Source organism: Pseudophryne corroboree, chromosome 3, assembly GCF_028390025.1.
Source record: "Pseudophryne corroboree isolate aPseCor3 chromosome 3, aPseCor3.hap2, whole genome shotgun sequence".
Classification (NCBI taxonomy): domain Eukaryota; kingdom Metazoa; phylum Chordata; class Amphibia; order Anura; family Myobatrachidae; genus Pseudophryne; species Pseudophryne corroboree.
This window is the reverse complement of record NC_086446.1, coordinates 116,068,470-116,078,207: the sequence shown is the minus strand read 5'-3', so window position 1 is coordinate 116,078,207 and position 9,738 is coordinate 116,068,470. Positions and strand designations below refer to the sequence as shown.

Genomic DNA, 9,738 nt, shown 5'->3' with positions numbered 1-9,738 from the left:
TCATTTATGAACCAGTAGTTAGAAGTAGAAAAGTTCTAACAGAAACCACAAAGCTCATCTACAGCCACACCACATTGGAAGCGCCCAATCTCATCTGATCTTGGAAGTTAAGCAGTGTTGGGCCTGGTTAGTACTTGGATGGGAGACCACCTGGGAATACAAGGTGCTGTAGATATTTTTATACTGCCAACACCGTTATGTTGATGCATTCAATTTTCAAACGTATATATTTATGAACCAGTAGTTAGAAGTAGAAAAGTTCAAACAGAAACCACAAAGCTCATCTACAGCCACACCACACTGGATACGCCCAATCTCATCTTATCTTGGAAGCTAAGCAGTGTTGGGCCTGGTTAGTACTTGGATAGGAGACCACCTGGGAATACAAGGTGCTGTAGATATTTTTTATACTGCCAACACCGTTCTGTTGATGCATTCCATTTTCAAACGTATTCATTTATGAACCAGTAGTTAGAAGTAGAAAAGTTCTAAGAGAAACCACACAGCTCATCTACAGCCACACCACATTGGATAAGCCCAAACTCATCTGATCTTGGAAGCTAAGCAGTGTTGGGCCTGGTTAGTACTTGGATGGGAGACCAACTGGGAATACAAGGTGCTGTAGATATTTTTATACTGCCAACACCGTTCTGTTGATGCATTCCATTTTCAAACGTATTCATTTATGAACCAGTAGTTAGAAGTAGAAAAGTTCTAACAGAAACCACAAAGCTCATCTACAGCCACACCACACTGGATATGCCCAATCTCATCTGATCTTGGAAGCTAAGTAGTGTTGGGCCTGGTTAGTACTTGGATGGTAGACCACCTGGGAATACAAGGTGCTGTAGATATTTTTATACTGCCAACACCGTTCTGTTGATGCATTCCATTTTCAAACGTACTTATTTATGAACCAGTAGTTAGAAGTAGAAAAGTTCTAACAGAAACCACACAGCTCATCTACAGCCACACGACATTGGATACGCCCAAACTCATCTGATCTTGGAAGCTAAGCAGTGTTTGGCCTGGTTAGTTCTTGGATGGGAGACCACCTGAAAATACAAGGAGCTGTAGATATTTTTATACTGCCAACACCGTTCTGTTGATGCATTCCATTTTCAAACGTACTCATTTATGAACCAGTAGTTAGAAGTAGAAAAGTTCTAACAGAAACCACAAAGCTCATCTACAGACACACCACACTGGATACGCCCAATCTTATCTGATCTTGGAAGCTAAGCAGTGTTGGGCCTGGTTAGTACTTGGATAGGAGACCACCTGGGAATACAAGGTGCTGTAGATATTTTTATACTGCCAACACCGTTCTGTTGATGCATTCCATTTTCAAACGTATTCATTTATGAACCAGTAGTTAGAAGTAGAAAAGTTCAAACAGAAACCACACAGCTCATCTAAAGCCACACCACATTGGATACGCCCAAACTCATCTGATCTTGGAAGCTAAGCAGTGTTGGGCCTGGTTAGTACTTGGATGGGAGACCACCTGGGAATACAAGGCGCTGTAGATATTTTTATACTGCCAACACCGTACTGTTGATGCATTCCATTTTCAAACGTATTCATTTATGAACCAGTAGTTAGAAGTAGAAAAGTTCTAACAGAAACCACACAGCTCATCTACAGCCACACCACATTGGATACGCCCAAACTCATCTGATCTTGGAAGCTAAGCAGTGTTGGGCCTGGTTAGTGCTTGGATGGGAGACCAACTGGGAATTTAAGGTGCTGTAGATATTTTTATACTGCCAACACCGTTCTGTTGATGCATTCCATTTTCAAATGTATTCATTTATGAACCAGTAGTTAGAAGTAGAAAAGTTCTAACAGAAACCACAAAGCTCATCTACAGCCACACCACGCTGGATACGCCCAATCTCATCTGATCTTGGAAGCTAAGCAGTGTTGGGCCTGGTTAGTACTTGGATGGGAGACCAACTGGGAATACAAGGTGCTGTAGATATTTTTATACTGCCAACACCGTTCTGTTGATGCATTCCATTTTCAAACGTATTCATTTACGAACCAGTAGTTAGAAGTAGAAAAGTTCTAACAGAAAACACAAAGCTCATCTACAGCCACACCACACTGGATACGCCCAATCTCATCTGATTTTGGAAGCTAAGCAGTGTTGGGCCTGGTTAGTACTTGGATGGGAGACCACCTGGGAATACAAGATGCTGTAGATATTTTATACTGCCAACACCGTTCTGTTGATCCATTCCATTTTCAAACGTATTCATTTATGAACCAGTAGTTAGAAGTAGAAAAGTTCTAACAGAAACCACAAAGCTCATCTACAGCCACACCACACTGGAAGCGCCCAATCTCATCTGATCTTGGAAGCTAAGCAGTGTTGGGCCTGGTTAGTACTTGGAAGGAGACCACCTGGGAATACAAGGTGCTGTAGATATTTTTATACTGCCAACACCGTTCTGTTGATGCATTCCATTTTCAAACGTACTTATTTATGAACCAGTAGTTAGAAGTAGAAAAGTTCTAGCAGAAACCACAAAACTCATCTACAGCCACACCACACTGGATACGCCCAATCTCATCTGATCTTGGAAGCTAAGCAGTGTTGGGCCTGGTTAGTACTTGGATGGGAGACCACCTGGGAATACAAGGTGCTGTAGATATTTTTATACTGCCAACACCGCTCTGTTGATGCATTCCATTTTCAAACGTACTTATTTATGAACCAGTAGTTAGAAGTAGAAAAGTTCTAACAGAAACCACAAAACTCATCTACAGCCACACCACACTGGATACGCCCAAACTCATCTTATCATGGAAGCTAAGCAGTGTTGGGCCTGGTTAGTACTTGGATGGGAGACCAACTGGGAATACAAGGTGCTGTAGATATTTTTATACTGCCAACACCGTTCTGTTGATGCATTCCATTTTCAAACGTATTTATTTATGAACCAATAGTTAGAAGTAGAAAAGATCTAACAGAAACCACACAGCTCATCTACAGACACACCACATTGGATACGCCCAAACTCATCTTATCATGGAAGCTAAGCAGTGTTGGGCCTGTTTAGTACTTGGATGGGAGACCACCTGGGAATACAAGGTGCTGTAGATATTTTAATACTGCCAACACCGTTCTGTAGATGCATTCCATTTTCAAACGTATTCATTTATGAACCAGTAGTTAGAAGTAGAACAGTTCTAACAGAAACCACAAAGCTCATCTACAGCCACACCACACTGGATACGCCCAATCTCATCTGATCTTGGAAGCTAAGCAGTGTTGGACCTGGTTAGTACTTGGATGGGAGACCACCTGGGAATACAAGGTGCTTTAGAAATTTTTATACTGCCAACACCGTTCTGTTGATGCATTCCTTTATCAAACATATTCATTTATGAACCAGTAGTTAGAAGTAGAAAAGTTCTAATAGAAACCACTAAGCTCATTTACAGCCACACCACACTGGATACGCCCAATCTCGCCTGATCTTGGAAGCTAAGCAGTGTTGGGCCTGGTTAGTGCTTGGATGGGAGACCACCTGGGAATACAAGGTGCTGTAGATATTTTTATACTGCCAACACCGTTCTGTTGATGCATTCCATTTTCAAACGTATTCATTTATGAACCAGTAGTTAGAAGTAGAAAAGTTCAAACAGAAACCACAAAGCTCATCTACAGCCACACCACACTGGATACGCCCAATCTCATCTTATCTTGGAAGCTAAGCAGTGTTGGGCCTGGTTAGTACTTGGATAGGAGACCACCTGGGAATACAAGGTGCTGTAGATATTTTTATACTGCCAACACCGTTCTGTTGATGCATTCCATTTTCAAACGTATTCATTTATGAACCAGTAGTTAGAAGTAGAAAAGTTCTAACAGAAACCACACAGCTCATCTACAGCCACACCACATTGGATACGCCCAAACTCATCTTATCTTGGAAGCTAAACAGTGTTGGGCCTGGTTAGTACTTGGATGGGAGACCAACTGGGAATACAAGGTGCTGTAGATATTTTTATACTGCCAACACCGTTCTGTTGATCCATTCCATTTTCAAACGTATTCATTTATGAACCAGTAGTTAGAAGTAGAAAAGTTCTAACAGAAACCACAAAGCTCATCTACAGCCACACCACACTGGAAGCGCCCAATCTCATCTGATCTTGGAAGCTAAGCAGCGTTGGGCCTGGTTAGTACTTGGAAGGGAGACCACCTGGGAATACAAGGTGCTGTAGATATTTTTATACTGCCAACACCGTTCTGTTGATGCATTCCATTTTCAAACGTACTTATTTATGAACCAGTAGTTAGAAGTAGAAAAGTTCTAGCAGAAACCACAAAGCTCATCTACAGCCACACCACACTGGATACGCCCAATCTCATCTGATCTTGGAAGCTAAGCAGTGTTGGGCCTGGTTAGTACTTGGATGGGAGACCACCTGGGAATACAAGGTGCTGTAGATATTTTTATACTGCCAACACCGCTCTGTTGATGCATTCCATTTTCAAACGTACTCATTTATGAACCAGTAGTTAGAAGTAGAAAAGTTCTAACAGAAACCCCAAAACTCATCTACAGCCACACCACACTGGATACGCCCAATCTCATCTGATCTTGGAAGCTAAGCAGTGTTGGGCCTGGTTAGTTCTTGGATGGGAGACCACCTGAGAATACAAGGTGCTGTAGATATTTTTATACTGCCAACACCGTTCTGTTGATGCATTCCATTTTCAAACGTACTCATTTATGAACCAGTAGTTAGAAGTAGAAAAGTTCTAACAGAAACCACAAAGCTCATCTACAGCCACACCACACTGGATACGCCCAAACTCATCTTATCATGGAAGCTAAGCAGTGTTGGGCCTGGTTAGTACTTGGATGGGAGACCAACTGGGAATACAAGGTGCTGTAGATATTTTTATACTGCCAACACCGTTCTGTAGATGCATTCCATTTTCAAACGTATTCATTTATGAACCAGTAGTTAGAAGTAGAAAAGTTATAACAGAAACCACAAAGCTCATCTACAGCCACAACACACTGGATACGCCCAATCTCTTCTGATCTTGGAAGCTAAGCAGTGTTGGGCCTGGTTAGTACTTGGATGGGAGACCACCTGGGAATACAAGGTGCTGTAGATATTTTTATACTGCCAACACCGTTCTGTTGATGCATTCCATTTTCAAACGTATTCATTTATGAACCAGTAGTTAGAAGTAGAACAGTTCTAACAGAAACCACAAAGCTCATCTACAGCCACACCACACTGGATACGCCCAATCTCATCTGATCTTGAAAGCTAAGCAGTGCTGGACCTGGTTAGTACTTGGATGGGAGACCACCTGGGAATACAAGGTGCTTTAGAAATTTTTATACTGCCAACACCGTTCTGTTGATGCATTCCTTTTTCAAACATATTCATTTATGAACCAGTAGTTAGAAGTAGAAAAGTTCTAATAGAAACCACTAAGCTCATCTACAGCCACACCACACTGGATACGCCCAATCTCGTCTGATCTTGGAAGCTAAGCAGTGTTGGGCCTGGTTAGTGCTTGGATGGGAGACCACCTGGGAATACAAGGTGCTGTAGATGTTTTTATACTGCCAACACCGTTCTGTTGATGCATTCCATTTTCAAACGTATTCATTTATGAACTAGTAGTTAGAAGTAGAAAAGTTCAAACAGAAACCACAAAGCTCATCTACAGCCACACCACATTGGATACGCCCAAACTCATCTTATCTTGGAAGCTAAACAGTGTTGGGCCTGGTTAGTACTTGGATGGGAGACCAACTGGGAATACAAGGTGCTGTAGATATTTTTATACTGCCAACACCGTTCTGTTGATGCATTCCATTTTCAAACGTACTCATTTATGAACCAGTAGTTAGAAGTAGAAAAGTTCTAACAGAAACCACAAAGCTCATCTACAGCCACACCACACTGGATACGCCCAAACTCATCTTATCATGGAAGCTAAGCAGTGTTGGGCCTGGTTAGTACTTGGATGGGAGACCAACTGGGAATACAAGGTGCTGTAGATATTTTTATACTGCCAACACCGTTCTGTTGATGCATTCCATTTTCAAACGTATTCATTTATGAACCAGTAGTTAGAAGTAGAAAAGATCTAACAGAAACCACACAGCTCATCTACAGCCACACCACATTGGATACGCCCAAACTCATCTTATCATGGAAGCTAAGCAGTGTTGGGCCTGGTTAGTACTTGGATGGGAGACCAACTGGGAATACAAGGTGCTGTAGATATTTTTATACTGCCAACACCGTTCTGTAGATGCATTCCATTTTCAAACGTATTCATTTATGAACCAGTAGTTAGAAGTAGAAAAGTTATAACAGAAACCACACAGCTCATCTACAGCCACACCACACTGGATACGCCCAATCTCTTCTGATCTTGGAAGCTAAGCAGTGTTGGGCCTGGTTAGTACTTGGATGGGAGACCACCTGGGAATACAAGGTGCTGTAGATATTTTTATACTGCCAACACCGTTCTGTTGATGCATTCCATTTTCAAATGTATTCATTTATGAACCAGTAGTTAGAAGTAGAACAGTTCTAACAGAAACCACAAAGCTCATCTACAGCCACACCACACTGGATACGCCCAATCTCATCTGATCTTGGAAGCTAAGCAGTGTTGGACCTGGTTAGTACTTGGATGGGAGACCACCTGGGAATACAAGGTGCTTTAGAAATTTTTATACTGCCAACACCGTTCTGTTGATGCATTCCTTTTTCAAACATATTCATTTATGAACCAGTAGTTAGAAGTAGAAAAGTTCTAATAGAAACCACTAAGCTCATCTACAGCCACACCACACTGGATACGCCCAATCTCGTCTGATCTTGGAAGCTAAGCAGTGTTGGGCCTGGTTAGTGCTTGGATGGGAGACCACCTGGGAATACAAGGTGCTGTAGATATTTTTATACTGCCAACACCGTTCTGTTGATGCATTCCATTTTCAAACGTATTCATTTATGAACCAGTAGTTAGAAGTAGAACAGTTCAAACAGAAACCACAAAGCTCATCTACAGCCACACCACACTGGATACGCCCAATCTCATCTTATCTTGGAAGCTAAGCAGTGTTGGGCCTGGTTAGTACTTGGATAGGAGACCACCTGGGAATACAAGGTGCTGTAGATATTTTTATACTGCCAACACCGTTCTGTTGATGCAATCCATTTTCAAACTTATTCATTTATGAACCAGTAGTTAGAAGTAGAAAAGTTCTAACAGAAACCACACAGCTCATCTACAGCCACACCACATTGGATACGCCCAAACTCATCTTATCTTGGAAGCTAAACAGTGTTGGGCCTGGTTAGTACTTGGATGGGAGACCAACTGGGAATACAAGGTGCTGTAGATATTTTTATACTGCCAACACCGTTCTGTTGATGCATTCCATTTTCGAACATATTCATTTATGAACCAGTAGTTAGAAGTAGAAAAGTTCTAATAGAAACCACTAAGCTCATCTACAGCCACACCACACTGGGTACGCCCAATCTCGTCTGATCTTGAAAGCTAAGCAGTGTTGGGCCTGGTTAGTGCTTGGATGGGAGACCACCTGGGAATACAAGGTGCTGTAGATATTTTTATACTGCCAACACCGTTCTGTTGATGCATTCCATTTTCAAACGTATTCATTTATGAACCAGTAGTTAGAAGTAGACAAGTTCTAACAGAAACCACAAAGCTCATCTATAGCCACGCCACACTGGATACGCCCAATCTCCTCTGATCTTGGAAGCTAAGCAGTGTTGGGCCTGGTTAGTACTTGGATGGGAGACCACCTGGGAATACAAGGTGCTGTAGATATTTTTATACTGCCAACACCGTTCTGTTGATGCATTCCATTTTCAAACGTATTCATTTATGAACCAGTAGTTAGAAGTAGACAAGTTCTAACAGAAACCTCAAAGCTCATCTATAGCCACGCCACACTGGATACGCCCAATCTCCTCTGATCTTGGAAGCTAAGCAGTGTTGGGCCTGGTTAGTACTTGGATGGGAGACCACCTGGGAATACAAGGTGCTGTAGATATTTTTATACTGCCAACACCGTTCTGTTGATGCATTCCATTTTCGAACATATTCATTTATGAACCAGTAGTTAGAAGTAGAAAAGTTCTAATAGAAACCACTAAGCTCATCTACAGCCACACCACACTGGATACGCCCAATCTCGTCTGATCTTGAAAGCTAAGCAGTGTTGGGCCTGGTTAGTGCTTGGATGGGAGACCACCTGGGAATACAAGGTGCTGTAGATATTTTTATACTGCCAACACCGTTCTGTTGATGCATTCCATTTTCAAACGTATTCATTTATGAACCAGTAGTTAGAAGTAGACAAGTTCTAACAGAAACCACAAAGCTCATCTACAGCCACGCCACACTGGATACGCCCAATCTCCTCTGATCTTGGAAGCTAAGCAGTGTTGGGCCTGGTTAGTACTTGGATGGGAGACCACCTGGGAATACAAGGTGCTGTAGATATTTTTATACTGCCAACACCGTTCTGTTGATGCATTCCATTTTCAAACGTATTCATTTATGAACCAGTAGTTAGAAGTAGAACAGTTCTAACAGAAACCACAAAGCTCATCTACAGCCACACCACACTGGATACGCCCAATCTCATCTGATCTTGGAGGCTAAGCAGTGTTGGACCTGGTTAGTACTTAGATGGGAGACCACCTGGGAATACAAGGTGCTATAGAAATTTTTATACTGCCAACACCGTTCTGTTGATGCATTCCATTTTCGAACATATTCATTTATGAACCAGTAGTTAGAAGTAGAAAAGTTCTAATAGAAACCACTAAGCTCATCTACAGCCACACCACACTGGATACGCCCAATCTCATTTGATCGTGGAAGCTAAGCAGTGTTGGGCCTGGTTAGTACTTGGATGGGAGACCACCTTGGGAATACAAGGTGCTGTAGATATTTTTATACTGCCAACACCGTTCTGTTGATGCATTCCATTTTCAAACGTTTTCATTTATGAACCAGTAGTTAGAAGTAGACAAGTTCTAACAGAAACCACAAAGCTCATCTACAGCCACGCCACACTGGATACGCCCAATCTCATCTGATCTTGGAAGCTAAGCAGTGTTGGGCCTGGTTAGTACTTGGATGGGAGACCACCTGGGAATACAAGGTGCTGTAGATATTTTTATACTGCCAACACCGTTCTGTTGATGCATTCCATTTTCAAACGTTTTCATTTATGAACCAGTAGTTAGAAGTAGAAAAGTTCTAACAGAAACCACAAAGCTCATCTACAGCCACACCACACTGGATATGCCCAATCTCATCTGATCTTGGAAGCTAAGCAGTGTTGGGCCTGGTTAGTACTTGGATGGGAGACCACCTGGGAATACAAGGTGCTGTAGATATTTTTATACTGCCAACACCGTTCTGTTGATGCATTCCATTTTCTAACGTATTCATTTATGAACCAGTAGTTAGAAGTAGAAAAGTTCTAACAGAAACCACAAAGCTCATCTACAGCCACTCCACACTGGATACGCCCAATCTCATCAGATCTTGGAAGCTAAGCAGTGTTGGGCCTGGTTCGTACTTGGATGGGAGACCACCTGGGTATACAAGGTGCTGTAGATATTTTTATACTGCCAACACCGTTCTGTTGATGCATTCCATTTTCTAACGTATTCATTTATGAACCAGTAGTT

At 42.1% G+C, this 9,738-nt stretch overlaps 19 non-coding genes and 24 pseudogenes across 19 annotated transcripts; all 43 read left to right on the top strand.

Annotated features, from left to right (window-relative positions):
• The first annotated feature begins 56 nt into the window (after window positions 1-56).
• Window positions 57-175, top strand: LOC134900606 (5S ribosomal RNA). Its single transcript, XR_010174117.1, has one exon. It is a non-coding gene; the product is annotated as a 5S ribosomal RNA (ribosomal RNA).
• Window positions 176-282: 107 nt separating this feature from the next.
• On the top strand, window positions 283-401 carry LOC134889991 (5S ribosomal RNA; annotated as a pseudogene).
• A 108-nt stretch (window positions 402-509) lies between these two features.
• On the top strand, window positions 510-628 carry LOC134890056 (5S ribosomal RNA; annotated as a pseudogene).
• Window positions 629-735: 107 nt separating this feature from the next.
• On the top strand, window positions 736-854 carry LOC134884938 (5S ribosomal RNA). The gene has a single exon (XR_010169069.1). It is a non-coding gene; the product is annotated as a 5S ribosomal RNA (ribosomal RNA).
• A 107-nt stretch (window positions 855-961) lies between these two features.
• LOC134896000 (5S ribosomal RNA) lies at window positions 962-1,080 on the top strand (annotated as a pseudogene).
• Window positions 1,081-1,187: 107 nt separating this feature from the next.
• Window positions 1,188-1,306, top strand: LOC134891200 (5S ribosomal RNA; annotated as a pseudogene).
• Window positions 1,307-1,413: 107 nt separating this feature from the next.
• Window positions 1,414-1,532, top strand: LOC134891068 (5S ribosomal RNA; annotated as a pseudogene).
• A 107-nt stretch (window positions 1,533-1,639) lies between these two features.
• LOC134892291 (5S ribosomal RNA) lies at window positions 1,640-1,758 on the top strand (annotated as a pseudogene).
• Window positions 1,759-1,865: 107 nt separating this feature from the next.
• Window positions 1,866-1,984, top strand: LOC135063629 (5S ribosomal RNA). The gene has a single exon (XR_010249955.1). It is a non-coding gene; the product is annotated as a 5S ribosomal RNA (ribosomal RNA).
• A 107-nt stretch (window positions 1,985-2,091) lies between these two features.
• On the top strand, window positions 2,092-2,210 carry LOC134885390 (5S ribosomal RNA). The gene has a single exon (XR_010169505.1). It is a non-coding gene; the product is annotated as a 5S ribosomal RNA (ribosomal RNA).
• Window positions 2,211-2,316: 106 nt separating this feature from the next.
• On the top strand, window positions 2,317-2,434 carry LOC135069120 (5S ribosomal RNA). The gene has a single exon (XR_010255310.1). It is a non-coding gene; the product is annotated as a 5S ribosomal RNA (ribosomal RNA).
• A 107-nt stretch (window positions 2,435-2,541) lies between these two features.
• LOC134898365 (5S ribosomal RNA) lies at window positions 2,542-2,660 on the top strand. The gene has a single exon (XR_010172206.1). It is a non-coding gene; the product is annotated as a 5S ribosomal RNA (ribosomal RNA).
• A 107-nt stretch (window positions 2,661-2,767) lies between these two features.
• Window positions 2,768-2,886, top strand: LOC134895054 (5S ribosomal RNA; annotated as a pseudogene).
• A 107-nt stretch (window positions 2,887-2,993) lies between these two features.
• Window positions 2,994-3,112, top strand: LOC134896569 (5S ribosomal RNA; annotated as a pseudogene).
• A 107-nt stretch (window positions 3,113-3,219) lies between these two features.
• Window positions 3,220-3,338, top strand: LOC134889113 (5S ribosomal RNA; annotated as a pseudogene).
• Window positions 3,339-3,445: 107 nt separating this feature from the next.
• Window positions 3,446-3,564, top strand: LOC134889934 (5S ribosomal RNA; annotated as a pseudogene).
• Window positions 3,565-3,671: 107 nt separating this feature from the next.
• Window positions 3,672-3,790, top strand: LOC134889990 (5S ribosomal RNA; annotated as a pseudogene).
• A 107-nt stretch (window positions 3,791-3,897) lies between these two features.
• Window positions 3,898-4,016, top strand: LOC134893942 (5S ribosomal RNA; annotated as a pseudogene).
• Window positions 4,017-4,123: 107 nt separating this feature from the next.
• LOC135065080 (5S ribosomal RNA) lies at window positions 4,124-4,242 on the top strand. The gene has a single exon (XR_010251371.1). It is a non-coding gene; the product is annotated as a 5S ribosomal RNA (ribosomal RNA).
• A 107-nt stretch (window positions 4,243-4,349) lies between these two features.
• Window positions 4,350-4,468, top strand: LOC134898354 (5S ribosomal RNA). The gene has a single exon (XR_010172205.1). It is a non-coding gene; the product is annotated as a 5S ribosomal RNA (ribosomal RNA).
• Window positions 4,469-4,575: 107 nt separating this feature from the next.
• Window positions 4,576-4,694, top strand: LOC135066909 (5S ribosomal RNA). The gene has a single exon (XR_010253144.1). It is a non-coding gene; the product is annotated as a 5S ribosomal RNA (ribosomal RNA).
• A 107-nt stretch (window positions 4,695-4,801) lies between these two features.
• Window positions 4,802-4,920, top strand: LOC134895052 (5S ribosomal RNA; annotated as a pseudogene).
• Window positions 4,921-5,027: 107 nt separating this feature from the next.
• Window positions 5,028-5,146, top strand: LOC134885844 (5S ribosomal RNA). The gene has a single exon (XR_010169948.1). It is a non-coding gene; the product is annotated as a 5S ribosomal RNA (ribosomal RNA).
• A 107-nt stretch (window positions 5,147-5,253) lies between these two features.
• Window positions 5,254-5,372, top strand: LOC134892952 (5S ribosomal RNA; annotated as a pseudogene).
• Window positions 5,373-5,479: 107 nt separating this feature from the next.
• Window positions 5,480-5,598, top strand: LOC135069356 (5S ribosomal RNA). The gene has a single exon (XR_010255539.1). It is a non-coding gene; the product is annotated as a 5S ribosomal RNA (ribosomal RNA).
• Window positions 5,599-5,705: 107 nt separating this feature from the next.
• LOC134893941 (5S ribosomal RNA) lies at window positions 5,706-5,824 on the top strand (annotated as a pseudogene).
• Window positions 5,825-5,931: 107 nt separating this feature from the next.
• On the top strand, window positions 5,932-6,050 carry LOC134895051 (5S ribosomal RNA; annotated as a pseudogene).
• Window positions 6,051-6,157: 107 nt separating this feature from the next.
• Window positions 6,158-6,276, top strand: LOC134895710 (5S ribosomal RNA; annotated as a pseudogene).
• A 107-nt stretch (window positions 6,277-6,383) lies between these two features.
• On the top strand, window positions 6,384-6,502 carry LOC135061230 (5S ribosomal RNA). Its single transcript, XR_010247618.1, has one exon. It is a non-coding gene; the product is annotated as a 5S ribosomal RNA (ribosomal RNA).
• Window positions 6,503-6,609: 107 nt separating this feature from the next.
• Window positions 6,610-6,728, top strand: LOC134889112 (5S ribosomal RNA; annotated as a pseudogene).
• A 107-nt stretch (window positions 6,729-6,835) lies between these two features.
• Window positions 6,836-6,954, top strand: LOC135067918 (5S ribosomal RNA). Its single transcript, XR_010254124.1, has one exon. It is a non-coding gene; the product is annotated as a 5S ribosomal RNA (ribosomal RNA).
• Window positions 6,955-7,061: 107 nt separating this feature from the next.
• LOC134889988 (5S ribosomal RNA) lies at window positions 7,062-7,180 on the top strand (annotated as a pseudogene).
• A 107-nt stretch (window positions 7,181-7,287) lies between these two features.
• On the top strand, window positions 7,288-7,406 carry LOC134893940 (5S ribosomal RNA; annotated as a pseudogene).
• A 107-nt stretch (window positions 7,407-7,513) lies between these two features.
• LOC134889683 (5S ribosomal RNA) lies at window positions 7,514-7,632 on the top strand (annotated as a pseudogene).
• A 107-nt stretch (window positions 7,633-7,739) lies between these two features.
• Window positions 7,740-7,858, top strand: LOC135070961 (5S ribosomal RNA). The gene has a single exon (XR_010257108.1). It is a non-coding gene; the product is annotated as a 5S ribosomal RNA (ribosomal RNA).
• A 107-nt stretch (window positions 7,859-7,965) lies between these two features.
• Window positions 7,966-8,084, top strand: LOC135070960 (5S ribosomal RNA). Its single transcript, XR_010257107.1, has one exon. It is a non-coding gene; the product is annotated as a 5S ribosomal RNA (ribosomal RNA).
• Window positions 8,085-8,191: 107 nt separating this feature from the next.
• Window positions 8,192-8,310, top strand: LOC134886507 (5S ribosomal RNA). Its single transcript, XR_010170587.1, has one exon. It is a non-coding gene; the product is annotated as a 5S ribosomal RNA (ribosomal RNA).
• A 107-nt stretch (window positions 8,311-8,417) lies between these two features.
• On the top strand, window positions 8,418-8,536 carry LOC135068283 (5S ribosomal RNA). The gene has a single exon (XR_010254487.1). It is a non-coding gene; the product is annotated as a 5S ribosomal RNA (ribosomal RNA).
• Window positions 8,537-8,643: 107 nt separating this feature from the next.
• Window positions 8,644-8,762, top strand: LOC134892335 (5S ribosomal RNA; annotated as a pseudogene).
• A 107-nt stretch (window positions 8,763-8,869) lies between these two features.
• LOC134891467 (5S ribosomal RNA) lies at window positions 8,870-8,989 on the top strand (annotated as a pseudogene).
• Window positions 8,990-9,096: 107 nt separating this feature from the next.
• On the top strand, window positions 9,097-9,215 carry LOC135060352 (5S ribosomal RNA). The gene has a single exon (XR_010246746.1). It is a non-coding gene; the product is annotated as a 5S ribosomal RNA (ribosomal RNA).
• Window positions 9,216-9,322: 107 nt separating this feature from the next.
• Window positions 9,323-9,441, top strand: LOC135059113 (5S ribosomal RNA). Its single transcript, XR_010245529.1, has one exon. It is a non-coding gene; the product is annotated as a 5S ribosomal RNA (ribosomal RNA).
• A 107-nt stretch (window positions 9,442-9,548) lies between these two features.
• On the top strand, window positions 9,549-9,667 carry LOC134887842 (5S ribosomal RNA; annotated as a pseudogene).
• Window positions 9,668-9,738: the final 71 nt, after the last annotated feature.